The following is a 26263-nucleotide window of genomic DNA, read 5'->3' as shown; positions in this document are numbered from 1 at the left end:
TAGGAGAAAGAGCCAGGGTTTCATACCCCTACATCATGGGTAATGTGGAGCAGGGTTTTAAACTCCAGGCACTTCCTGCTCTCATCAAAGGCAGGACATGCAGCAGCAGTAGCCCAAGAGGAATTGTAAAAAGAGGACCCAAGTGCTGGCCTTTAGAAGTAAACTCAGAGATGGGGCTGGTGACTGTGAGCACGCAAAGCTAGAACTTGAGTGGGTCTGGGCTGAACTTTGACAGTTCTATCCTTACCTTCTTCTTCTGTTCTGTTTTTATTTGAAGAATATTTATCATCTGGTTAATTTAGGAGACACTGTAATTTGATTCTATACTTTATACTCTGAAACATTTGTTCACACTGTTCTTGTCCTTCACCAAACTATTCTTTATGCCTTAATCACCATGAAGTGCCCTGAATCACTTCAGAGGAAGCAATCTTCCATATATTTACATCAATACTATTTCATTTAATTTACCAAACCCAGAAGAGTATGAATTCTATCCTACCACTTCCCAAATCATTCAACGCAGGAAATGTTATTGCTGTATTATCCGCTTCAACCATATATCTGAAGCTATTTTTTTGTGTATTCAATCTAAAGTGGAAGGTATTACCATAGGTCATGTGTCCTGGATATCATGAATCCCGATATAAATAAACACAAAAAAGTAGCAAGTGTTCTATTTCAGTAGAACTATATGCAGAGATCAGAAATTCACCAGGAAACAGGGCTTTTAACTCCAAAGTTCTGGGGTCAGATTTCAATAAAATATAAGCTTTAGAAAAGCAGGGAATCTAACTAGATATAATGACAACAATACCCCCAGTACCTTGAACAATGCCTGGCACATAGTGGGTTTTTGGTGCACATTTTTCAAATCAATTATAATATTAATATTTTACCCACATGAAATACTGTTCTGTGGTTTTATTTAAACTGATTGTCAGCATGGAATGACTTCTGCATTCTCTCCTGGAAGTGGGTGAATTTCCATGGTGAGCAATTCCTCTACATACAGTTTGCAAATCATTTTGGGAACCTTCCAAATGAAAGGCACTGTATAAATATACCCTCCCACCAGCAGCCAGCCGGCTTTCCACCGGGGATGCATTTGCATCGCTTATGTACATAGTGTTTCATTTGGGGCATTGCTTTTATTTTTATGACCATAAAAGAAATATTCACAGTATGAACAATAATGTAAACTGCATTCAAGAAGATATATATTTGTATATTTTTATGATTCAAAACTTAGAAATCTGAAAGAAAAGCAGGCATGGCATTTTTCTTTCCTGTTGCTGTTTTTTTCATAACAATCCTTATTATTCCTGAACTTTATGGTGGAATTTTGCTGAAATGCTCAAGTTTTTGTCTGTACCTCATTTGAGAATATGTAGTGGTGGGTTCAAATGAATTTCGCTGGCAAAAGGCCTGAAAATGAAGGGTACTTGATTTTGCGTTTATTCATGTCTGTAATAATAGTTTGCTTTAGGGAGCCTTTTTGTGGATAGAGGCCTCTTTAAGGAGAGAAAGAGAAAAAGAAGCAACCTCAGGTATAAAACACCTAAGTAACTTAGCATGATAATGGGGACTTTCACAGAAGGGAGAGACTTTGAAGAGGTGTATTTTAGCCTTCATAACAAAAGTGGGCTGATTTCATGCAGCATTTCTGAGGAGCTAGACTTTAATTCACATCACACAAAAATGTTTAATGAACTTTGAAATAAATTGCCAACAGAGTTAAATCAAAACTTCTGTAAATTGTGTATTTATTTACATAGAATCATCTGCATACAAAAATAAACTGAATTACAACTTCTTAATTTATATATATATATATTTCTATCCAAAATTAATTAAACTTAAATTGAATGAAAAAAAACCCACTCTAGACATATTTTCAAGCTTTGAGGATATTCTAACCTTAAAAGAGTTCATTATAAAAAAGAGCTTCTCTGAATATTCAGAGCAATTTTATTTAACAATATACTTAAAAAGGTAGGTCAAATAAAACTCTCTTCTACTTCACTGGGGAATGATGTGAAGTGTGGAAAGTTAAACTTAGGCTACTAATTTCTAAAGGTAGAATCAATAAGAATTTGAGTTCATTTCCTGTGTTCACAATTCTCTTTCATAAACACCAAATTCAATAGGTCCTTGCTTTTTTACTACTAAAACAATGAATGTAGTTTTTAAACCTCAGCTATCATAAAGTAATATTAGGGAATAGCTCACTCAGGTTATTTTGTGGCTTATAAAGTAGATGTTATTATATTCTCCTCACTCAGAATATTATTGTAGCTAAACTCTAGTAGTACCAACTTCATTTCATTAATCTGATGTAAAATATCATGGTACTCTTCTTTCTTATTATCAGAGAATAAAAGAGCACTTTCTTCAACAGAGAAAAGCTACAAGCATGGATTGATCTGCAGCCAGTTTTTACTACAAACCCCATAATGCTTTGCATTGCAGCCTACAATCCCCATACTGCTGTGCCAAACTTACTATTAACTATACTGTTACTGGCAAAGAAAAGAACAGTACATTTGAGAACTATGCAACCTACAAGGTTCCTACTTGAGTAACAAATTATTGATTTTTTGGTGTGTTTTGATATTTACTTGCTTTTTAATTTAGGAAAAAAGCCTACTTATGGATATGCACATTATTTCTTTATCCTGAATATAATGTTGCATATTGTCAAATAATGTGTCAAGGTATATACATACTTCCCATGTCAAAGGCTTTTTTTAACACCCATGATTGAATCCTATACTTCTTCCCCTTTTGGAGGGAGGTCAGCTTTCTTCATATTTTAAAATAAAATTACAATGCATTGTTTAAAGCTCTAAACATCTGCAAATGAGAATTCCGTGAAGTAATTAAAATTCTTAATTAGATGCACCTTGCAGCTGCTGTTAGTCTTAATTGGCAATAATGCAGCTACATCTTGTTCTGACACACATCTTCAGAAGAGTTAGAGAGGGAGCTGAAGGGAGGCAAGAGGAAAATGTTCCCACACAGTTCAAGACAGTTCGCACAAAGAGGATCCCATGGCAACAAACAGCGAGGCCCACAGTTGGCTCTGTAGGATCCAGGAATAGACAATGCTTCACCTCCCATTCAAACAAACACTTCCCTTTCTGGATCTGAAGAGAAAGCATTTTAACTCATCTCTAGCAATAGGATTGAAATGGTCAAATGTTCACCTGTGTCTTTAAGGCAATAGATGCTCTCTGCAGCCCATGTGAAGGTACCAGTTTCAATGTGTGCTCTGTGTAGATTAACAAACTTGCAGAAGCACTGCAAATAGAGGACTGAATTTTGACCCTTATGGAACTGGTACACAGTTTGGCAACAGTTTTCAGATGTCGTTTTATAGACAAGGAAACTGAAGCTAAGAAAAATTAGTGATCCCCATGGGTAATTACAGCTACTTAGAAGTAGGATTTAGACTCAAATATAGGATTTGAGCCTACAGTCCAGGACTTTTACTCAAGTAACTTTTGTTAATAGTGTCCCCTCCAGTCTATTTGAGGTCTAGTTCTTCACTTAAGTTGGTCAGCAAAAGGTCTATGCTAGAAGGTGTAGAAAATATGGATCACTCATTGGGAGAAGAATTCCTTCTTACCTCTTGTCTTCATATTACTGACTTATAGCATGTTGGAAAGGCTATAAGAGAACACAGGAGGTTAATCTGGGTGAGTTCCTTCAGAGAAATCATGTAACACTTTCCCGCACACTTTAACCACATCTTCCCTCTGCTTGGACTGGAAAGTTTAGTTTAATGTACATTCTTTCAAAATTCAGATTTCCTCCCTTTCTAGTCTACCAACCCTCATTCATCCTCACCTGTGCCCCGACTTAGCTTGCAGTTAGTTTAGGTCACATATTACCTAATAATTGCAAATGTTTCCTTCATCTTCAACTTGTATCTTAGTCCCTAAATTTAATGAAGATGTATTAGATTCTCAAGGGCCAAGGCTGTTTTTGCCTATACTTCTGTTTTTTGGTTTATCTTGTTAATGCTTCCCTTATAAAAACTTGTGGAATACATTGGAAAGTGGATTAAGGTTTTTAAGAATGGGAACTGCAGGAGGGGTTACTGGAAATGTTAAAGCATGGGAAGGAGATGGAGATGGCGACTGGAAATGCATTTCTCTATCCTTTCTGCCCTGCCTACTTCTCCGTCAGATCCAATCATTGTGGGGGCAGTGCAAATATGAACACTTCCTTAGGGTCTTGCTATGACAATTGTAGTCCGTAGTCCCACCGCATTATTATTGTCCACCAACCAGTTTATCAGAGACAAAAACTCTCAGATTTCCCTTCAGATCTATTGAGTCAGAATCTGCATTTTAAAGAGACACCCTGGTGATCTCCATACATTAAACTTTGAGAAGCACAGAATCAAATGTGTATAGTGTACTATCCCAAGGTAAAAGGGCGAGGACCTTAAACTGAGCCAATATCTTAATTTATTTACCAGTACTTTGTCCCTCTTTCTTCATCACAAATCCATTTTAGAAAACCGCAGCGAACTGAACTCTTTTGTAAGGAACGCTATTACACGGTGGGTGGGAGGATGATCCTCTTCAACCCCCTCCTCTCAGCTCCTCATCCCACCTCCCTACCCCCCACTCCCAGTGAGCCTTCCACAAGCACTCTTCTTCCGAGCCCCACTCTCTCAGGGACGATTTTTGCTCCTTCCCAAACTGAAACAGCACGGGGGAGGCTTGCTGCCTGAAGGACTCACAGTTTACATACCAATACAGACACAAGCACTTTGCAAAACTGCCCTTTAGAAACAATTATCACCTTGCCACCTGAGATTTGGAGCAGCCCCTGCGCGCCCCTCCCTTTCGAAATCCGTCTTAAAGTGATACTCAGAACCAGACTGAGCGATCGCGCGCAATATAAATCCGCTTGAAAGAGAAGAAATGAAAAGGAGGTTATTATGAGTGTCAGCCTAGGCATCGCTCTTTGTACCTTTCTGCTTCCTAGAGAAATGGAACCATAATTCTAAGGTGACTAACGCAAGACTGGGTAAGCATCCAAATTTCCGGGACAGCTTTGCCTGGAAGGACGGATTCCCCTTATTCTATACATCCTAGGGTCTTTTCCAAAAGATTCCCAGGCTACCCTCCTTCCTCTTCGGTCTTCTGCAAACTAAAACTCGCAAAGCGGTGGCTGTCTGTGGATTGGCTAGTACTAAAATATCCATTGGGTGGCAGTAATACTATCCTCTTTATGACTTGCAGCAAACCAGAGAATGCATTCAATCAAATGAACCGATCTTGTAGAAACACTGGAATCATTTATGCATTGCAGTTTCTCTTTCTTGTTTTCGCTCCTTCTTCTCTGGGATATTTTGAGGGGATTGTGTCTATTAATCAAGATCTCGTGCTATTCGTGGTTTGCTTGTCGTTTTCGCTCAGGATTAGCATCATTCAAGACAAACGCAAAGCTGCTTTTTTCCCCCCACTCTCTTTTGAAAAATCATTTTTGGGGGCTGCTGAAGAGAGCTAGGACCCAGGAGACACCTTCCCAAACAGCAGGGGTTGTGTGCTTTCACATAGCAGTACTGTACAAGGAAAACCCCGTCGGATCTGTTATTGCGGGATACTTGTGAAATATACATAGGATTCTTTCTTATGGCTGCATCCCGGATTTGGAAATTTTACTTGGGGACCAGGAAGATTTGAACGGCTACATGTATCCAGAAGATTTGCAAGCAAGACTCCGATTCTTGTCATAGAGCTCACAGACTTCCTCACTTATCAGCCTTTTTCCTTCCTTCTTTTTTAAAAAAATTTTTTTTAATTTCCCCCCTCTCTTTTTTATGCTCTCTTCTCTCTCAGTCTCTCCTTTTCTATCTGCCTCTTCTTTTTTCTCCTAGTCTTTCCCCCCCTGCTCTGCACCTGGATTGTATCTTCACCAAACAATCGGGCACTTTGAGAACTAACTGGAGACAGTCTTGTAGGGAAGATCTGTATGGAATTATCTGCTTTTATGGTGAACTTGGCATTTGTGAATGGGTATCTTGTTCACGATATTAATTGCTAGCAAAAACAAGAAAAAGAACACAGGAGTAAAACGTGGATTTTTCTGAATACGCATTGTGATGACCAGCAATTACCTTACCCACTGATATCCAGAGGAGAATAATTTGGAAGACTGTTGTGGGTAAGGTCATTTTATATATGCAAAGCCATCAGTGGTGTGAGTAAACTTGGGCATTTGTAATAGGAATGGGTGACTTGGATGATTGCTGCATCGCATTGATGGCTGTGATGTGGCCGTTATTGGCACTGAATGGAATAACTGCAGTTGGGTGTGTTGGTGTGTGTGCATGTGCGTGTGTGTATGTATGTGTGCCTGTATTCTGAGTATAATTGAAAATAAATCAAAGCATCACTCTTCCTCCCCCCAATTATTTTGATATAGAAGAGTGTTTTAAATTAATTCTGGGTAGACACTCTTTGTTTGGATGCAATAATTGTGGCTCCTGTGTTCTGAAGGGGTAGCAGCAGTAAAAGGAACACTAAGTGAAGAGCCCCATTTAAAATGAAACGACCTACTCTTTATTCATTAAAAGAAATATGTTTTCCACTCAGTGCAGCATTCTGCTGCATTTCACAGCCGCAATGGGACCACGAACATCCCACTTGTCAAGTTCCTAAACTTTAAGGTGATAATCATTGTTAATTGTTCTCTGGGTTGTGGTTACTGGAGATTATTAAGTGCCCCGCACTACTTTTCTATCTATTGGAATATCACTCGGAGTAAAAGGGGGAAAAAAAGGGAAAAAAACTGAAAATGATGACTAAAATACAGAAGAAGAGGGCGATGTTATCTTAAATATCACCATAGCGCTTTCTTTCTCAAGTTCAATTGCCCAATAATGTAATTATTTGCCCGGTATCCTAAATAGCTGAAGCTGTGACCCACGTGCAGGGGAGTTGAAGGTCTGAAAGCAGAGACGATCCTATTATTGCAATGCAGCCAGCTTGGGAAATGCAGGCAATTACACACTTCCCTTAACCTTAAGTTGAAGATGTGTCCTGTCTGCTATTTTACCCTTTTGGTGAAAAGTTAGAGACTAGAGCACTAAGGATGCTTAAGCATATTCTGCCTGAGAAATGGGTTAAAAAATCGATATTGATGACGTGGTTCAGTGCACTGTACTGCAATGCTAAAGTCCCATATTCAGTACCTATGATGAGAGAATGGAGCATTTACATGTGTTATAAATCTCACCTGGTAGATTGATCCAAAGGGGAGGGGATAAGATATGTGGATATGTAGGAAGATGGATGGAAGTCGTGCATAATCGGTGATTATGTAACTTCATTACATCAGTGAGTTTCAGTCAACGATAGTGAGATGAAATGATTGTATATAGAGAGGCTCCATCACCCTGTTAACTTTTGAAGGCTTGTAACAGCTAACAGAAGAGGAGGGCAGATAGAGATTAGCTCCAGGGTCCTGTAAACCTTGATCTCTGCGGCGAATTTAGCATGAGTTTTCTCAGTGAGTTTCTGAGGGATAGCACAGATCATGTAAGCTTTGGGCTGGATAGGAGCAATTTTAGCCACACCCATGGAGAGTCAAAATGTGTCCGCAATGTTTCACAAGTGTCCCATTGAGTGACTGGGGCTGATGATTCCAGCCAAGGTCATAGATCTTTTTCCTATGATTGAAATATGTGACCCGAACTGAGTGGAAAGTTAAACCCATTGAAATGAAGACTGTGTACATAATGACAATTTAGTGTCCTCTCGTATTTTTTTCTGGTAGAGCTTGATGCAGATTTCAGTCTGGTGTTTCTCTCATTAAAAAATGATGATTGTTTCCATGGTGTGTCAGAAATGAGTGCTTTGTACCTTTATCTTTGCCATGACAACCTCTTTCTGGGCCATTTTAACCCTCTGGGAAAAGAGAAGTAAAAACCTTTAAAGGTAACACTATCCTATTGAATTAAAAGATAAATGGCATCAAATTCATTATTATTATGAATGCCATAAATAAAAAGCAGTCTATTTTCAAGTTTTACTTATCAAATGTTTTAAAAGACATGTTGCAGTCGCCAGAGACTTTTAACCATGAGATGAGATAAATGTACTGTGCTCACTGTACAGAGGAAGGAATACTGCAGAATAAAATGTCATTTTTTCCTCAGGCTTAATTTGGAGCTCTGGTTTTTTTAAAAGTAGGAGCACATCAGCTTCTTTTGGCCTTCTGCTGTTTTAGGATCTGTTGTTTCCTTTCAACAGATCACACATTCAACAAAAATTGAAACTGCTGACATTCTAACCCTCTTCAATTGCAGCTTATCATCCACTTGTGCTATATCCTAAGTTCTTTTACATTTAATTTACAAAGAAAGCTAAATGACTTTTCTTTCAGGGAGGTGAGATGATTCTTTCTGTTTTTCATTTATATCTCATTGTCCATTTCCTTACAATCTTATAGAGTCAGGTGCAGGATCTAGACACCCACTAAGAAACTTTGAAAAGGTTTGCTCACCTCAAATCAGAATGGTGGAATTGTAGAATGAAATTTTGAGGTCTGATATTTGAGGTGACTTTCTTATTTCAGCAGGACATGCCCAAACATTGATATATTGTGCTAGTGGATTTGGAGGTTTGGTGTTTATATTGTGTAGGAAATTGAATGTGAAGTTAACTCCTGATTCCTTCCTTCAGGGGTCAGGGTAACACAACGGCTGCTTCCAGGCTGTTAGTCTTCAACTATGAGCAGAAATATAGCCTGCAATTCTTTTTCCAGTATCCCTTATTTTAATATTTTATAAATGACTTCCTCAGTTGTTTACTGACTTAAGCCACACATATGTTACCAAACTGGGCATATTCTCAGGTTTTCTAAGCTAAGTAGGAGATAGAAAAATAGCAAAATGGAAAAGGAAGTCTGTATAAAAAGATACTGATCATGAAAAAAATATGTAATTATTATCCTTTTACTTGAAGACTGCCTATACTCACATTAGGAAAGATAGTTTCAATCATTTTAATGGCTCTTATAACCTGTTACTTTCTTTAGGAAGAGGATTATGTAACCATGGCAGGTTATGGCATTTTTCTTAAGTATCCTACAAATCAATAATAAAAAGCTTTGCTTAATAGGAAAGCATTTAAACATGAAGGCAGTGAGTAATATAAAATATAATATCTATTCTATTTTATTGCTATATTGTCAGCCCAAGTTATGTGGTTAGATTAGAAAAATTGGGGAAAAAAAGAAGAAATACCATTTATGAATATGGAAGCTACTAATTTTGTTTCCTGACCAGTTGCTTCAGCAAAGTCAGGAAATTTAGCAGACATATAGTGACAGTATTCCTATAACTAGGAAAAAGCTTAAATGAAAAATTTATTATGTTTGCAAAATATTTGAAGAAATCAGCATGATTTTGGTTGACTAATAGATAAAACATTTTGGAAGATTAAAAGATTCTGAAATATAAATCTTAAATTAATCAGTTATACACTGAAATATTTGGAGTATACTTTGTCTTACAACAGATATGATCTTTGGAGTTTGATAAATCTTGTGGTTTTGCAAAGCAGAACATTCTATAATTTATGGCAGTAGAAGAAGTGTTGATTAGTAAAATTTAAAATTAGCAAGTTTTCTGATGATGTTCAAATCATAAAGCATAATTATAATGGTGCCATTTGGGCAGCTATAGTTAAATTCCTGTCAGCATTTTTATTATTACATTCCAATCCTATTTCCATTAGTCGTATCAGGAATCTCAAAGAGGATGTCTCTGAGACATTAAGGCACTGTAGACTTCTGGGCTGAGTCAGAGGGCCTGAGATGTTCTTCAGACTTTGTTAGTTACTGGCCTTGTGACCTTTGACACTGCACTTGACCTCTCAGAATTCCAGAGAATCATTTAAAAAAAATAGAATAGTTATGTGTGATTCTAAAGAAAGGGTATGCTATGCCTTTGAAATATACGGAATTATCATTATTAAAGATTCCCCTAAGTCTTACAAATCTAGCAGGATATTTATTCTCTTGCCATAATTGTAAATCTTTCTAGACACTTTCTAGTACCAGTTAGAGTAAGCTGGTAGATAATATCAATCAGTGGTTTAAGCTACTAGACAAATTAAAGGCTTTGGTTGCCACTTTCACTCATTACTTAGTTTTGGTTTTTTTAGGAGTACTCATATCGGAATGTAGTTGTCTTAAGTAATTAAAAAAAATAGTTGTTTTTGAATAACATTCAAGGAGTGGAAACTAAGGATTTTGTATGTGAAAGTGTTTTAAAGAGATTGCTTTTTGAAAGTGCCCCTGAGTACTTAGGAGTTTCTGTTTCGGGTACAAAGAGTACACAAACAAGCATACATGAACAAACTCCATGCTACCACTTGAATTGGGTCAACTGACCAGAAAGCTGCTCTCAACTATCACTTATTAACAGAACTATAATGAGTTTGAATACCAAGTAAAATAGAAGAAATGAGAATATAAAGATAACAGTTCTGTTTGGAATTTTCTAGTTGCAATAATTACTAACGTTCTTTAGGGGGAGGCAATCCCCCATGTGTCACAGCTTTATAAAGCTGCATTTCTTTAATGTTCTTGTATCTTAATATAAATAGATTTACATAAATGAGAAGAGAATAGTTAGTAATATGAGTTTCCATATATGTTTTTAAATGACTGAATAAATAAGCCAAGAAGTAAGTTTTATATTTTGGTTAAGGGGAATTGGAAAGTGAAAAATCAACCCTGTAAAAAAAAGAAATAAATGTACATGGACTTAAACAAATAAAACTTTTGGTATAGAGCAACCTCATCTTCCTAACTTCATAGTGATTTGCTTTTTATGTTTAGCATTCTCAATTCCTTTGTTTTGGATGAATTTGATCATGCATGTTTATCTGATTTCATTGATGCCTATAAATAGCAAGGCTTTTCTTAGTTTCCTATATTTAAAGATGCATATTTTTATGTTTTATGGAAGTACTTTAGTTTTGCTGAAGCAGATTAACAAAGGAATATCACAGAAATATAGACAGGCTTGTTTATTTTGACAAATCCAGCTAATCACCTTACAAATGTGCTTTTAATTTTCACCCAGAGAATGCCACCCTGGAGTGTCTTACACTGCACATAGCATTCCATTACAGGCCAACCACAGGGCTCAGTGGACATACCCTTGCTATTTACTCTGACCATTCACTTGCAAGGAGAGGTTCTTCTTGGCTTGCTTTTTTGGTTCTCTTGTAGAAACAATATTCGGATACCCAAATTCTGGGATTCCTAAGGCTTTTAGCTACAAAGGAAGGGAGACCAAATGGCCGGGTGTTGTTTTCCTGACACAGGGTCTGAAATTGCCAAGTGGTGAACTATGGATAAAGCAAAAGAAGAGAACAAAGCACTTTCATATTTTACTTCGTAAAACTTACTTTTTCTTGTTTTTATTTTACTACATTAAAAGTAATCTTTTTTTTTCATGCCAACAAAGCAAAGGGCATGCTGTAGTTACACAGTAACTATGCATAAAGTACAATGAATGACACTAAAGAGCTATTTTATCCACAGGAGCTATAGGTTTAAGAACATAAATTTAACAGTAAAATTAGAGTGTACATTGTAATACTAATTCAGGATATTGTGTGTGGAACTTTGATTCACTGGTAAAATTCAATGGACTGTTTATTGTGATCATATAACTATAGACATATTTTTGCACTTTCAATATATTTGCTGATTATGTATCTTATACTTTATGTGAATTATAATTATAATAAATCAGCATATAAATAATCATAAAATTATCCATAGTGGATTATCATCTCATGTCTTGATTAGAGTGAATTAATTGATACATTCATACCCTATCCATGTTTACATGTAATACCACTGATGTAATACAGTGATCCTTATCATTTTCTGATATTTTAATTTAAACAAAAGTAAATGTTCATTTAACAAATGGAATACCACTTAATCATAGTTTGACTTTCAGCATCACTTGATTAAGAAAATTCATAATGAATAATTACAATCAATTAATGTGAGCACGATAATTCTTTAAAATTAATATGCATATATTCACAACAGGGTGCACATATATCTTTGAAATGCATTGTTTATTCATCTACAAAGTTTTGTGCATACGTAGATTCTAAACTTCTTGGAGTAACTCCTGCAGCTCCACTAAATAAAAGGCCCATATGACTAGAGCCAAAATTCTTAACATTACATATGCACGTGAAAAGCAAATTTATATTATGGTGCTCTGTGGATCAAAGGAGTTGAATTTTGGGGTGGATGAACTTAGGTTATGTGATTTCCCAAGAATGCACATTTAAAGTTCCAATGTAGGTAAATTCCCATTCAAATTTTAGAATTGAAGGGTTATTACTTAAAATCATTTGATATTACAAAACAATAGCTTATAAAAAACCCAAATAAACATTGTTTTTATTGCAGCCCAAATAAAAATGAATTATTATAAATATTACCAGAGGTAATTAAGGTAGCTTCATAAAAATCTGATGGATTTATATAAAGTATATGGTAAAGGATACCTTCATTTTAGAAAATAAGGAAATGTAAATCAGAGAAATGAAATTAAATATCTAAGATCTTACAGTTTCTTGGTTTTCTCATGATGCATGATTCTGGTTCCTTGATATGATACAAGTCTTCAATATTATATTTTAGTTGCATAGCAATATGTCCTGCAGAACCATATACTTTTTTTCATAGTGCAGCATAAGAAGAATAATATTTCTTGTTGGCTAATGTTAGCACATCTAATCTTTTGCTCTCTAGTTCACTTTATTGACTTGCAATTACTTATATGACTTTCCTGCACATAACATGTTGACTTTATTTTTTCTTTGGGTACAGAATGCCATCCTTGGCCTTATTTTACCTGGAGACATAATAGAAAGGAGAGTTGGGCAATGAGATCACTGGTGGGCCACCTCACTTTTTCCATGCTGTCCTTTTTCTGCTAAGTTTTGTATCTCCCCACCTGCAGAGAAGTGCTTTTCTTTGGAGTTTCTCCTTTTTCCTGACTTTCTTAAACATTCCATTCCGGAAATCTGTGGCATTAAGAACAATCATTATTGTTACAGTGTTGCATGCTGTTTTCTTGTTTCCATGGCATTCCACTGAGGGGTCTTACCAAATATCTTTTAGTTATACTTTATCCTACTTTGAAAAGATATCATATTTCATTTCTTTATCAACAGGGTCACTTTGCTTACATAGTCAACAATGAATGAATTTGAGAAAAATAAAGACCATGATATTTTATCAGGTTTACTAAGCTACAATCACACAGCTACTAAGTCAGTTGGCATATGAATGTGTTCACACACACACACACATACACACACACCTTTTTTGTCAACATGTTTGATATATGAATCACTGTTAATATACTAAATAGAAAAGTTTGGAATAACAGACTTCACTTTGTATTGTAATAGAAACATTTACAGAAAATATGCCATTTTTTTCTGACTCAGAAAAGTATCATCTATAATGTAGTCCACTGAGGCTAAGGTGGAGGGAGGGCTGTGAAGGACATACTTTTACTCAGGTTTAGATCTTGCAGTGTGCCACAGACTTACTGTATAGCTGCTGTTAACATACCTGTATGGAAAAATGGCACTGGCTGTGAATACCATGAAGTTACAGTTCCTCCACCAACTCTATTTCAGAAGAGACACAGCCAGGGGGATAAACACAGCAATAAAAATGGAAAACTGAAAGACTTAGAATGGTATCAGATATTTTGTGTAAACAAAGCTTCATGTGGCCAAGGGAGAAAATTTGAATGTAACAAATGAATCTGGTGGCTCTCAGTGTTTGGTTTTTGAATACCTCTGTTAGAGTCCTTAATTGTTCTCACCATGACAGAACTCCTGAATAGTACTCAAGAGGCACCCAGCTCCACAGTGTGCAGAATGAATTCATTCAAGGGGTCTCTAGGGGTTTGGGACTGCTGCTTTCCCCTCTCAGGATTCTCCAACAGGGCCCTTAATAACATAGTCACAGAGTAAGCTGCTCATGTCAGTGGGTGTGCACTCCTCAAAGAGTGAACGGTTTAGTTTAGCACAAGGGGGCAAGTGCTGGTCTGTCTTATATTTCCAGGGACCAGCATTGTGCAGGGTCTGTAGTAGGCTATCAGTAAATCATTATGTAAACAAATGCTTAAGTTCTGGTTAGCAGATCAGTTTTAGATCTATATTTTCCAAAATACATGGTGCATTGTAAGATGAGATAAAAGCTTCTGATTTAGGAAAGTAATAAAGGAAAAATATATAATTAAGGAAAGAGGATTAATAGTAGGTAGTTGTAGCCTATGAACAGACTGATGGAGGAAAAATGGCCAGCCAGCCTGACTGCCTTCTTTCTCCTTCCTTCCTTCCTTCCTTCCTTCCCCTTTCCTTTCTCTTCCACCATAGTTATTTTAGGAGGCAAGAGATACACAGAGAGTGATATCATATAGTTAGTCTTGGGTATGGCTAATAAACTCACATACAACTGTAATTCAAGATAGTTTATCATGTATATTTCTAAGAGAGGTGGCAAAGTATGGTACAGGCTCTGGAAAGAGTTAGAACTCATGCACATGGAGGGATTAGGAGAAGTTTGCTAAAGGAGGAAGGCTTTATGTTCACTTTGGAGTTAGCAATGCTGTGGAGAAGATACAACATTCTAAGTAGAGGGAGATCAAAAACAAAGATATTGTAAGCAGAAGCAAATAGAGCTTGGTTAGGGAAGAGCCAATATTCTAGTTTCTACAGAGAATGGAATATGTGATGTATAACATCTGAAGATAAGGCTGGAGTTCAGAGACTGCAGGTTGGTCAGAAAAGAGTAAATGGAATGAGATTTCATGAGTATAATGAAAACAATATTTTACAATATATCAGATTTATGCTTTAGGAAGAAGGGGAAGAAATTGAAAGTCTATATTTCCTAAGTACCTTTGATTCCTAGTTTTGAGAAGTTCCCAAGGACTCCTGAGTGTCATATTTATTGCAATTGTCTTCACGTTGAACTCAGTCCTCAAACAGCCATCATAGACTCTCTTCATTTACTTTTTTCTTTCCTCCTCTCTAAGACAGTGTTAGCAATGTTAGATAAACACAGAGGCTAGAGTTAAAAAAATCAGCTTTAAAATTTTTTTTTAGTTGTAGATGGGCACAATACTTTTATTTTATTTATTTTTATGTGGTGCTAAGGATCGAACCCAGTGTCTAACTCATTCTAGTGGAACACTGTACCACTGAGCCACAGTCTCAGCCCAAGCTTTTTTTTTTTTTTTTTTTTAATAAAGCAAATGGCAACATACAGTAGTGGCACTGATTCATTCAACTATCTTTGCTTAGAGCTATTAGAAAGTTACCACACATCCTAGCAAAAATGTTGTGTGGCTGGGGATGTGGCTCAAGCGGTAGTGCACTCACCTGGCATGTGTGCGGCCCGGGTTCGACCCTCAGCACCACATACAAACAAAGATGTTGTGTCCGCCGAAAACTAAAAAATAAATATTAAAATTCTCTCTCTGTCTTCCTCTCTCCCTCCCTCTCGCTCTCTCTTTAAAAAAAAAATGTTGTGGCTTAAATGTAATTCTTCAATGAATACACTTGAGAATGTGTAAACTTTATTTCTTTACAGTGGTGGTGGCAACAGCAAAGTGACCCTAAAGTGACAATTCATTTGGAAGGAAGGGGAAATTGAATAAAGCAATAGGGAAAAAAAGAAAAGAAAGTAACTTATATAATGTAATGGCAAGGGGGAAATATAAATTCCAAAATGGTTTTATACTAAGATCATGTAGAGAAAGAATATTGCTTTATAGTAGAATATGTATTCAATAACAAGATAACAGGATTTATTCCTAGCAAGTGTGAACTTTTGTTAACTGCCAATAATTATAACAATTGAAGTGTACATGAAAATGGGAAAATAGGTCTCCTAGTAATATAAAACTCTCATGCTAGCTTACTATAAAGTCGTTCCCTTATCAAATATTTTATCTTGCCCAGCATGGTGGCACATGCCTGTAATTCCAGTGACTAGGGAGCCTGAGGAGGATTGTAAGTTCAAGGCCAGCCTAAGCAACTTAAAGGGATCCTTTTTCAAAATTAAAAAAAAAAAAAAAGAAAAGAAAAAGGACTAGAAACTTACCTCAGTGGAAAAGCACCTCTGGGTTCAATCCCCAGTACCAAAGTGAACAACCCCCCCCCAAAAAAAAAACCACAAATAAAAACAAAATTTTATCTCTATTTAAATAAGCAGAAGAAAAGAAAAAATAGATATTATTTTTTCCCCCATATTTTTTCAGGTTATTCCACGTGGGAAGTTCTAGTAAGCTGGGAAATGGCCAACAATGTTAAAGATAAAATGAAAAAGAAAGCAATTTACTTAGGTACAAACTCAATGTTACATGTATCATCATTGAGATTTAGATAAAAGAACAAGTCACACAGTTCAGCTATTGTCAAAACTCACTCCCTTAGCCTTGAAGATTCTGATTCAGTTTGGGAATGGGGCACAGATTTTTGTACTTTAAAACACTTTTTGAAGTCAGTAGGAGCCCCAAGAGGCTCCTTGGGAGGGCTTTAGCAGAAACACTCTGTCTCTGAACTTTCTTTCTCTCCTTCTACCCTACTTTCTTATTGATATTGGATGCTTTCGGAATATCCTCCCAAAATGCCCAGCCAAATTAGTTTCAACTATCAAATTTAACATTCTTTCCATCATGATGGCACAGACTAAGTCCCTTCTATTTGGAAATTCTGTTGATGCCTTAGTAATCACTCACTGTCTATGAATCCTATTACATCATCAGAATCATTCCTTCTAATATGCATTGATTAACTCCATCACATGAATAAATGAGAAATACTATTTAAGAACCTTCTCCATTGCAGGCTTGGGGCTTAACCCAGGCCAAAGATATTCAAGGCAGTATCTGCCTTCAAATCTTATGGACCCGTGGGGAAGACAGATGTCTTCAATTAGGTTCCCTGGAAACAGTCTCTGAAATGGAGACTTGCAGGCAGGTTTTGTTGTTTGTGAGGCTTAGGGAGAAATTGACTGTAATGTGGTTGAAACTGGGGCCTTAGAAGTTTCTATAGTAAGGTATGGAGTTTTTTTTTTTTTTTTGATGGTCCTTCAGTTCTGGAGTTTTGATGATCCTTCAATTTGTCTCAAATTGAGTCAAGGAGCTGGAGTTTTCTGTTTCCATATCAGGCAGGAGCATAACCTCAGACAAGACAGTTCTCTGCAGCTGAGGGCAATTCCCAATGAGGGGCTCAGCTGCTAGTCCTCAGCTGCAGGATGGGGATATATACCATGAAGAGGGCAGTGGAAGCTATTTGGAAAGTCCGACAAGGTCACAATTTTCCCTTGCTCCTTGAGATGGGCTACGAAAATATGGTAAGAAATTGCTGTGGAAATATAAAATTTTAGATACTTGTTTAAAGGAGCAAAAAAAGAAAACTAATAGTAGAAGGACTTGCTCCTTATAATTTTGTTTCAGAGAATATGATTCATTGAGGAATAAAGTTGAAACCATATTTAAATTAATACTACTATAATTTACCAGATCACAAATAGATAATGAGCATCTCCTAGGTACCTATGTGTCCTAGACTTCCCTACACAGAAAAGAAGGTGTTGAAAAATCCATGTCTGAAGAGTTTGCATAGGACTGATTTTTTTTGGGGGGGTGTTCTGTGATTTTTATGCCTGATATCAAGGTTAAAAAGAGGCTTGGCTGGGGGCTCAGGGAAAGGGCAAGAAAATGGAAGAAAGGAGAGTGGGTTAAGTTTTCTGAATTCTAAGGATAATATAACAATTGTTTGAGTTGTTTGGGACCAGGCTATGGAAGGACAGTGAAAGCTGGCAGAAGGTGCAGACTCCGTGGACCGAGTGGTAGTGGAATTTCTTGAAGAGTGTGGATTGATTGGTATAAACAATGAAAGTGGTGTTTCATTAGCATTTCCCCAGCTGAAATTTGGAGTTCATGGGGGTAAGGAGACTAGCTTTGAATATGATGAATTTAAAATCATAGAAATAATCCAGACGTGGTTCCAGGCACATGCCTGGAATCCCAGTGACTTGGGTTGCTGAGACAGGAGGATTTCAAGTTGGAGGCCAGCCTCAGCAACTTAGTGAGACCCTGTCTTGAAATTTTAAAGGGCTGGGGATGTAACTCAGTGGTAAAGTGCCCATCAGTTAGATTCCCCAGTACTTGAAAAAAAAAAAAAACATAGAAATAAGATCCTAGAGTTCCTTTTTTACTGAAGAGTTTCATATAACAGTTCACTTTTGATATTATGTGAAAATATTAATTTCTTAATGCAAGGGAAGTGCTATTACTTGAAATTTTAAAATGCTTTCTTCTATCCTAGTGAGGTGAGAGGAGGAGCTTCTATTTTTTCCCCTGTGAATTTATTCAATCAGGTTGAATACAATGAGATTTAATTTTGCCAGTAATTTTCAAGAGAGGTGACTATGTCTAAATGGGCAACCATTCATTAAATCATAGAAAATTTTAATAGGAAGGGACTCGGTATACACCCTTCCAGATAAAACTTCTCTAACCTATAACTCAAATAATTATACATGAACTAATGTTCACTTTAATAAACAACCACTTTGACAACTTTTACCCTCAATTGATCTGACATTTGACTAAATGATCAACTCCTTTCAGTTCAACAAATACTACCAGATTTTCTGCCTACCCCATACTTAATGAAAGTACTAAACTAGACTGAGCAATTCACTTATTGACACAGAAACTGCATTATTAAGTATTTTCACAAAAATTGTCTTCTAAAAGAAAAAGTTATCCTCACCACCACCACCACTTCTGTTCTCAAGAATTGAATCTGGCTGGGCATGGTGGTACATACTTGAATCCCAGCACTCAGAAGGCTGAGGCAGGAGGACCCCAAGTTCAAAGCCAGCTTCAGCAATTTGCCTAGGCTCTAAGCAATTTAGCAAGACCCTGTTGCAAAATAAAAAGGGCTGGGTATGTGGCTCAGTGGTTAAGCACCTCTAGGCTCAATCCCCCCCCCAGTACTAATAAGTAAATAGATTAACTACTTTATTTCATGTCTGATCCTGGCTTATCTTTTGGGATTACAAAACAAAACAAAACAAAATGCTGTTTTAAAAGACTAAGAATTAAATGAAGCTGCTACTGCTTTTTCATTCTAACATTCCCCTTGATTATGGGTCTATATATCTCATTTTTTTTTCAAATAAAAATTATCAAGCTTAAGGAGATTATAACATCTCTATATATTCACTATATAATTTTTCATTAAATATAACTTCAAGTCTCCAGGCTCAAACATTGTTTTTACTGGTTGCATCATGCTATTTGTACACAGCACACTTTTCTTTTTGTCCTCAGACTTGATATAATTGATTTTTTTCCCCTCTGCCACACAGTGCCACATCCTTTATAGTAGGTAAGTCATGTTATTTTAAGTTTTCTACTCAAAAGAGCTATGTAGGTGGTAGGGGAGATGAGTGATGGCTATTGGAACAGACTGTGCATCAGAAGTTATTTAAACCTCATTTTTATTTGCAAGTAAAAATAAATGGGGCTGGGATTGTGGCTCAGTGGTAGAGAGCTCACCTTGCACGTGCGAGGCGCTGGTTTGATCCTCAGCACCACATAAAAAATAAATAAATAAAAAAGAATTGTCATTTCCTGTTTCCAAACTTAAAGTTAGTTTTAATTTCTTAAGATTATAATCAGTAAAGGTGTGGGTTATTCTCTAGGCATCTTTGTTGAACTGCCAATTTCCTGGAGTCAAAGATTCAAATCCTCATAGATCTAAACTCATCCTTTATTAGTTTTAGAACTCCTGCTAGCCCAATATTATTAATTTTAATGTCACTATTGGCTGTGATTACAGAAGGATAAAACAATATATATGATAAAATCTCATGTTGCAATTTTGGGAAACTAAAGGATATTATGAAAATTGAGTTTACTTAATCATCATTTCAGTCACAGATCTTAACTAAATCTAGCTATTATAATTAAGTCCTTACCACTCCAAGAAAAAAATACAGTACCTAAAGTATATATTTGCATATACATGTTCGTTTTTGAGAATATCAAAAGGTAGCTGGAAAATTATTCATACCTAATGAGTTTTTAAGAAAACTTATTTGTGTGAGACCTGTTCTAATAATCAAATGGGAGTAAGTAGTAAAGTGTGGGATAAGGTAGGGTGGTGCACAAATGTATTGGGTTCTAAATTTCTTTTTTTCTTATCTTTATTTTATTATTTATTTTTATGTGGTACTAAGTATCAAACCCAGTGCCTCACACATGCAAGACAAGTGCTCAACCACTGAGCTACAGTCCCAGCCCTTCTAAATTTCTTTTTCAATCAATCTCTTTGTTTCTTTTCAGTGCTGGGGGGCCTTGCATGTGCTTAGCAAGCACTCTACTGCTGAGCCACAATCCCAGCCCTTGAGTTCTTATTTCAATGCAATCATCATTACTACTGACATCAGCATTGTCTCTATTATTATGAAAAGGCTGATTTTTAATTAGGAACATATTATCTAATCAAAAAAGAGTAGATCAGAACACTGACATCAAGTATGATGTGCTTTAATTAAGGACTATGTAGCTTCTGGAAATTATGTCAGGTATGGATTTTTTGCTTTAACAGAACTCTGCCTTCAGTTTAAGCAATTTTCTATTACTCCTGAACCCAATGCTAATATAAATAATTTTAATTTCTGAATGCTTATGAGTTCCTCACCACAGAGAAGACTGTTTTTAAAAGACTATTTATTATGTGCTCCAAAGTCACCACTAGTTTTACCTGTTTCTCATTTATTTATTTCTTTGCAGTTCCCTAACTTGAATGTAAGGTTGAGAGGATAGATCCAATTAATCTGCTTGGACACACATCTATGGTGCCTATTAGAGTGCCTGGTCCATAGTTCAACTTGATAATTTTCAAAGGGAAGGGGGAGGGAGGAGAGAAAGGAGACTCTCTCAAGTTGTCTTGGTCTCTGTAATGTAATAGGAGAAAAGGGAGCTTGATTAAACAGCACACCAAGGCCATCATGGTAGATATATGGCATTTGCATTTTGAAAATTTTGTTCATAATTAAATGTTATTTGTGTAGTGGAAGAAGTGTTTGTTCTATTTCTCAGGGGGCTGGGCACAGGTATAATACATGTGCTGAATTGCCGGGTTAGTTGACAAAATTGCCTGGAATTCCAAAATGAGATCTTGGAACTTATAGCCAAAGATTTTTGTTATGTCAGTAATGCAGAAAATAATGTTTGAGGATCATTAATTTAACAGTTTTTTTTTAAAGTGAGCAAAGTAGAAATGGACTGGAGCCTATAGTTAGGTAGCACTATATTTTTATAAATTGTAAGATAATAAAAATGTTCATTTTTTTTAAACTTTTTTTAAAAATTTTTTTCCTACAATTTTTGTCTCTACTTAAGTATCCATTAAGATAAAGCTTTAAAAAACTGATTTCAATTTTATTGCCTTCATAGTATTAAAATACCCTCTCCTAATTGTAGAAGACATTGTGCTACACTAGAATTTACATTTAGATCAAGACAAGTGCAAGTTCCAAAATGCCTTTAGTATTTACTGGGCATAACAGCTAAGAACATTTTGTCACTGTACCCCATGGTCAGTTTTCCATCCTCATCTTACTTGACCTATGAGCATTTCTTCTCCTTGGTACATTTTCTTCACTTAGCTTTCCAGATAGCACAGTATGTTGGTTTAATTTGTACCTCCATGTTTGCTCCTTTTCACTGTCTTTTGCTGATCTATTTGGTCCCTTCCCTACTGTTCATGTTGGAGTGCCCTGTGATTCTTTTATTGGTTGTCTTCTCAATATACACTTCCAGGTATGATTTCATTCTCATCTCAACTTGGTCTCTCTGATCTCTAAACACCTGTATCCAATTATATTCGACATCACCTCCTATTTGACATTTGTTATTTAATCTATTCAAAATGGAACTTCTCTTCTCCCTCCCAAATTTACTTTATTCAGTTTTCCTATCTCAACTGATGTTAATTTTATCCTTCTATTTCTTCAGACAAAAAAAAAACAAAACACCTTGAAACCATCCATCATTCCCCTCTCTTACTGACCAGACCCAATATGTCATTATGCTATGATGGAACTATTTCACACTAATCCTGAATTTAAGTACTTCTCTCTACTTCTATTGCTATGATCTTTTTTGGGACTCTCATCATCTCTTTCCAAAATTGCTGTAGTAACCTTCAAATTGACTTCATACCTCTGCCATTGCCCTTGACAGTTTGCTCCCAATACAATAGGCACAATTGTCTTTTGAAAATGGAAGTCAGATTATGTCTATTGGTTGAAACCCTGCAAAGATTTCTGATTTGACTTGAAGTAAAAGCAAAATTCTTAAAATGGTCTAGAGATATTGGCCTACATTTATTCTTTGACTTCATTTTTCCTCCTTGTGCAAGCTTTTCTTATTTCTCTCCAGCCCCAACTTGCTATTCTTTGAATGTGACAGGTAAATTATTGACTTCGGACCTTTTCACTGGCTATTCTTACTCTCTGGAGCATTATTTCCCTAGAAATCTCAAGACCAATTTACCTTCATCATTTTGGTCTTATGTCTGGTCTGGTCATTTCTACACCTATACACCCTCTAAAATTGCAGCATACCCACCTCCACACTCCTAATCTCTATCTGGTTATGCATTGACATTCTTATAGGTGCTTCTTATTTTGTAAATTATTCATAGGTTATTATGCTTATTGGTTATTCCAATAATTTTAACTCCACAAAGATTCATGTGGGATCTTTGTTCTTTTAGATCACTGAGTTTTCCCAAGCACCAAGAACAATGCAAACTTGGTTAAAAAATTGTTGAATGAATAAATATTGCAAAATGGATACAGTAATTGTCCTTATGGTACTATTGAGAAAATTTAAATAAGAGTATTTTATCACAGGGCCTGACACAAATTAACAACTTAATAAATGGTTGCTGTTAAATATCTCATGAAATTTATCTCCGGTATTATATACCAAAGTCAGAGTATTACAACATGAACACTTTCTTTCAAATTGTAGTTTTACTTATGCCACAAGAAAACAAATTTTCTCTAGTCATTCATAAACATATCTTATTAGGTTAATCTAAGTAAAGATAGTTATATAAATATTCAGCTATAGTTGATGGCTCACATGTCAGTGAAACAAATCGCATTGTTCTTTTTACTTTATACCAATTAAATTTCATATAATTTAAAGAGGTTGGTGATGAATATTTCCTAATATGGATTGTTTTAAAAAATCACAATAACATGATTTGCAATATTATTGAGAACTCCCCAAGAAATAGAGTTCACAGAAAATTATATTCCCACTGCGCATTTTAATGAATAACCAATTTTATTTTATTTTTTGGCATATTACAATGGAAGTTGGAATTGTTTGACATATTTAATTTTTGATTCTTTTTCACATTTTTAAATTCTAATTAGTTATACATGACAGTAGAATGCTTTTTGACACATCATACATAAATGGAGTAAAACTTCTCATTATTCTGGTTGTATATGATGTAGAATTGTACTGATCATGAATCATATATGTACATAGATAATAATTATGACCAATTCATTCTATTATCCTTCCTACTCCCATAACTCCTCCTGCCTTCACTCCTCTCTGCTTAATTCTAGAAAAAACTAATTTTTATGAAGTATTACATGCATCACAAATGTAGGTTTAATATGAGGGATTCAGTAGAAAATACTTTTTTTCCCCATCCTTATTTTGGAAAAAAAAACTGAAAAATAGTTACTACTGAAAGCCTTTTGTAAGTCAAAACAGAGTATTATTCCTGATTATTGAATGGATGTTCTCATTTTGTCCCTTGCCCAATCATCAGTTGCCCATTTGAATCAAATACATTCATTCTTCTCTTTCATTCATATAGTTTAGTGTTTCCAGAGAATTTACAAATGTTTTACTGCATGCCAAGCCTTGGGTAATTAAAGTTGATGACAGGATGTGTCCAAGTTTATTCTGTGGACATCTGACTGCAGATCCAGAGGTTTAAGTCTGGGGTGAATGATAAGCCTCACTTCTTAAACTACAAATATTTCGAAGATACTGATTCTAATTTACTGAACAAATAATTTGTGAGAAAATCTATTGTCATCTTTTGTTGTACTTTCATTCTCTTAGGTGTTCATCAGACAACTTCATATACAACTTCATTTCCTTCTTCCAATCTTGAAATGTCGAGACATTCACCTCTTCCTGCTAATGTTTCTTAACATTTCTAGCATTAGAATAAAGATGAGAAATGGAGGAAAACAGATTGGCAATTTTCACCTAATTGCCTAGATGCTACCCTATATCTAAATGTTAAGTTTTCTTCTAACTATTTTAGAAAGAACTACTTTTTTTCTAGCAATTCTATTGGCACTCATGCCTACTTCACTTTGATACTCCTCTGCTGATTGTGGGTGGATGGAGTTTGACTATTTCAGAATAGTTACTAGTGGGTGGGTTCAAGAATCTCTAGTGGGTTGAGAAAAAAGCCATGTTTATATAGATAGTGATCCTTCTATTAAAATCCTGAGAGTGAGTAATATTTAATAGCTATGTTCACCACGCACAAAGCAGAGTCCATCTGTACAGAAACTGATGGTATCTAAAGAGAACTGTATGGGTGCTTTGCATTCCTGTACTCCTATGAGCAGTTTGATTTTTTTTTTTTTTTTTAAGACGGTCTCATTAAGTTGCTTAGGGTCTTGCTAAGTTGCTGAGGCTGGCTTTGAATTTGTGATTCCCTGCTTGAGCCTCCCAAGTTGCTGGATTACCTCTGTGCCCAGATGTGAGCAGGAGTTTTAATACTGAAATTTTAATTTTGTTACTTGGTAGCCAAGGTTTCTCTCCTGAGGGCATGACATAGGTCTGGATGCCTATGGGTCTATACAAGCATATGATGCTATGAATCTGTCAAGACTTAACTTCTGCCACAGCGGATCATAGCACACAGCTTTAGGGCTTCGTGTATATTATGTTGCTTTGACTACAAATGTAATATCTTTAGGTTCATTGTCTTTAAATTGTGGGTAGCTGTGGTAGGGGGAGTAAAATGGTCTACTTAGCTGACAGGTTAGTACATTCTCTTTTTTGATTTGAATTCTTTTATATGTTTGAATACAGCACTGGTAGCAACCAGTGATGCTGTGTATGTAGTGAAAGCACCATTAAATTTAGAGGACATTTTCTGTATAGCTAGGCTACTAGAAATGACAGGCCTTTCAAAACATAGACAATTTTATCTGGTTATTCTTGAAAGACCACTTCACTTAACATCATGTTCAGATTATAATAAATTCTAAGTAGATATCATTATATTCTCACTTTCTGAATTTTCCATACTGTAGAAAACGTCTTATTTTAATCTTTTTCACTTAATCTTCTGAGATTGAGTAGTCATTGATGTTCATGACCATTTTATTACAACAACATGACTATCCAACTGTGAGTTTTGCGTAGTTACAAAATGTGTACAGCTGAATCAACTTTTGCAAGCCAAGTCCCCAAAGTTAAATTACATACATTGTTTTGCAATTATCACTCCAAAATTCAGCATATTAGGACAATTAAAGGTCTAATTGATTTGAGATAGCCCATTTTAAAAGATCATTTTACTTTCATTTTATTGGCAAGTTTTAAGACAAAATTTAAAAGGAACAAAAGTGGACATAATTTAGATGTGAATTTTAATGAAGAAAGTAGAGAAAATGCTAAATGATTTGGAAAAAAGATATTTAGCATGATGTAACTTCTATAAATGATGATTTCCCCCTGTTCTTTAAAGAATGAAATAAGTTACATGTAATGGACAGCACTAAATTCAGACTGACATTAAGATGTGAATGTTTTAAATAAGTGACATAATTTAATTTGAAATTTTGAATCTAATATAAAATGCAAATTGCCCATAGCCCTTAATGTAGAAAAAGGGAAAAATGTAGTGATTGAGTTTGGGGAAATTGTAACTTGGACAGATCTAGCCAGCTGCAGTGATGAACAAGGCTTCCTTTATTATTGCTTCAAAAAAAGCTATTGAGTGGCTAGGACAAAGTAGCTGCTTGAATACGGGAATATCCAATATCCCTTTGAGAGGCGTATTTGATTATACATTTT

At 35.7% G+C, this 26263-nt stretch overlaps 1 protein-coding gene across 1 annotated transcript in view; it reads left to right on the top strand.

Annotated features, from left to right (window-relative positions):
• Window positions 1-5005: 5005 nt before the first annotated feature.
• Il1rapl1 (interleukin 1 receptor accessory protein like 1) overlaps window positions 5006-26263 on the top strand; it is a 1228987-nt gene continuing 1207729 nt past the window's right edge. Inside the window, exon 1 of the mRNA XM_021728996.3 lies at window positions 5006-6186. The gene's annotated coding sequence lies outside the window, so the exon portion shown is untranslated. The remainder of the gene's footprint in view (window positions 6187-26263) is intronic.

This window comes from Ictidomys tridecemlineatus, chromosome X (genome assembly GCF_052094955.1).
Source record: "Ictidomys tridecemlineatus isolate mIctTri1 chromosome X, mIctTri1.hap1, whole genome shotgun sequence".
NCBI lineage: Eukaryota > Metazoa > Chordata > Mammalia > Rodentia > Sciuridae > Ictidomys > Ictidomys tridecemlineatus.
This window is presented reverse-complemented; position numbering and strand designations above follow the sequence as displayed.